Source organism: Fukomys damarensis, unplaced genomic scaffold (genome assembly GCF_012274545.1).
Source record: "Fukomys damarensis isolate Sample0158 unplaced genomic scaffold, DMR_v1.0_HiC HiC_scaffold_35, whole genome shotgun sequence".
Lineage (NCBI taxonomy): Eukaryota > Metazoa > Chordata > Mammalia > Rodentia > Bathyergidae > Fukomys > Fukomys damarensis.
The window spans coordinates 28,360,512-28,363,674 of record NW_022900947.1 but is presented as its reverse complement, the minus strand read 5'-3'; positions in this window follow the sequence as shown (position 1 = coordinate 28,363,674).

The following is a 3,163-nucleotide window of genomic DNA, read 5'->3' as shown; positions in this document are numbered from 1 at the left end:
CAGCGACCGCGATCCCGCCGGCGACCTCCTGAGCCGGGACGCACCGAAGCAGAAAATCCCTGGAGCGCAGACACCCAGTTTGCTTGCCGTCCTGGGAAACTTTTTTGGTGCCTCTATTTCGTTGGGAGAAGAGAATTTCCTATGATTCGAGGGTTAAGTGTGTTTGTGTTCGATAACTGTACCTCCCACCCCCATAAATCTATACCTTACTCTCTAGTTCTTGGGTTTTGTGTTTCCTGCTCATTTCTGGCATTAGTGCTCAGACCTGGGGGGCGCATTATCTGTTCCCCGTCTCCAGGCCTGGTTGGCCCAGAGGCAGCGGGGTGGCTACCGCAGCGATATTTCCCAGGGGAGCCGCCCATAATCTCCTGCGCCCTGAAGATCACCGTCGGAGTTCAGTGAACCCGGATCCTTTTCAGAACCCGTGGTTCTGATTCCCATCCTGTTTCCTGCTTCCATGTCTTTTACTGGAGTGTTGGGACACTGCGTGTGACACGCCATCCAATCTCCTGAGCTCCCACAGTTGAAACCTAGGTGGCAGGGGACTGGTTGCTTCATCGCAAAATTCTATCTGAGGCTTGGACGTTTCTTTTCACCTGTGCTCCAAAAACCCTTGTGGGGCTCGCCGGGAAAATGTGTTGAGCAACTGCGCCATCTAGCTCGCTCTCTCCCCCTTCTCCGACATCCAGGGAGAGTAGGCACAAAATAGGCTGCCAGAGAAGCAACTGGACAGAAGTACTGAAAGACAGACTTGCAGTACTCAGTTTTTCAGTGTGTCTTTAGCGTTAACAGGGATTTGCCACTCTCTGGGTGAGCAAACTCAATGTTTTGGGCCGTCCCCTCGTAGTAGCCGATCGCTTTTAAATGGTAGATTTGTGAGGAAAGTTACATGTTGTTATAAACCGTTTTCGGATTTAAAAAATCGTGTGTCACATTAAACGACTCTTAAGCCCCTTTTAGCTGTTGGCTTAATCATGTCTACAGAAGTTTGGTATATTTATCAAGTTATTCTAGCCAAAAGAACTCGGTATTTGTCTTGGGTTTTAAAGTGTGGTTCACAGACTATCAGATTCAACATCATTCTAATTCAGTAAAAACACAAATTCTTGGGCCCCTTTTCAGAATACTGACTCAGAAATGGGAGCAGGGGGGCGGTGAAGAGATTTATGTTTTAACAAGTGACACTACAATTTGAGAACTGCTGCTCTGTGTGTATTGAAACTGGTGGTTAAATTATGCTTATCCAGGATAGGCTGGCATGCTATACAGCCAGAGATGCTGTTGCTATTGGTCACCACAAAGTAGCAGTGCTAATATGTCATATGAACACACTAAAACCACACTATCCATATGCTTGTGCAAAGAAGAATCTATGTCCTGAGTAGGTTTCTTGGAATGCCAAATGGAGATCTGAGGGGACACTGGTAAAAAATACAGAAGAAAAGCTTAGGGTTTCTCAATGCCCACTGGACTGAAAACATCGGAATTTGCTTAGCTTTTTAGGTGTATTCATGTTTTAATTGGCATATAAATTGTTCCAGATTAATAACTCTAAGAAGCTAGAAAGGCTAATCTGAGTAGCATTATAATTCCAAATTTGTCAAATAGTTCCGAAAGAAATGAAAATTGTAAAAAAAATATGGTTATCAGCTCACATAACCACAAAAACAAGAACAAACATTGCACACCATGTTGCTGTTGTAGTAAGTGTGCCTGGTCTGCAGTCCATTTGCTAAAACATTGCTTGAGTCATCCATCCCAAAAATACCAAAACAGTCAGGTCATTCCTTTTCTCAAAATCTTTTAAACTACTCCCTGTGGCTATTTAATCAATTCTAAAATCCCTGTATAGCATTTGAAGTCATCCAAAATATATTTGCACACCTGTTATCCCAGCACTTGGGAGGCTGAGGCAAGAGGATTGCTGTGAGCTGGAGGCCAGCCTAGACTACAGAGTGAGACCCTAAAAGGCAAAACAAACCAAAATATAAAAAATAAATAAAACCCCAAAATATCATCTCTCCACTCTTGCCCACGTGGCTTCATTCTTCTAAAATGCTTTTCTGATATTGACAGTAAAGTCTATTTTTCAAGCCTCAATGTCTCTTGTTCATCCTTTTCAATTCCCAGGTAGAGTTAATTGTGTATTCTCAGCACTTGGGCCTAACATTTATTTTTTTATTTTGTTTAAAAAACTGTGCTTTTAATTTCTGCAGTCAGATATGATGCAGTGAGAATACAAGTATAAAACTTTTTGTGCATCCAGAAAATAAAAAGCACATTTATAGATATAGCCCCACAGCTTATCTCTAAAAAAAAGGAAAAGAAACATTTGAATTTAATTCAAACTAGTTTCTCTTCAGTGTAAAAATTTGGAAGTATGAACAAATTCAATATATTATATACAGTAAATTACTAATGTACATTTCCAAACTTGCACAGTACAGCACTTTAAAATAAATGGTCTCATTTCAGCTCTCACTGTTAAGTATAACCTACATCTGAATCTTGAATAAAATTTTCACAATATATAAACCCACAAAGAAGCCTGTACACAAATACAAGTTACAAAAATCTGATTTCATATATAAATACCTAAATCATCATGACCTTACATGGTACAACAGCTTGCTTATTTTGCTACAGTAATTTTTTTAAATCATAGAAAAATACTTCGATGCACATTCATCTGCTATGACAAGGGCCATGACCTTGTGCCTTTAAACCATATTTTATAGAGTGTAAAGCATCACACCAGGTATTTTTGGAATGAAAATTACTAAGATCGAAGAGGCTATCATATAAATGGGTTTCACTTCTATTAACAACTTTTAAATCACATTTTTGTTCTTGATTTAGTTGTGTATCTTAATGATTATGGCATTCTGGACAGGAACCATATAGTAGTTTTCATTCTAGGGCATAATACCTTGAACATAGCAAGTATGTAATATTTATGGTGATACCGATTCTAAAAAGAGAAACATTTAAATAGCAAACTCCATGTAGCTTCATGGAAGAGACCTGTGTTGCATGTGCAAAGACCTGGATTTGATCCACAGAATCACAAAAGCAAAATCCATTAAAATGAAGGATATAGATTGCAATCCATGTAGGATTTCCTGGTATAGGTAATGGAATAGGTTTTTTTTTTTTTTTTTTT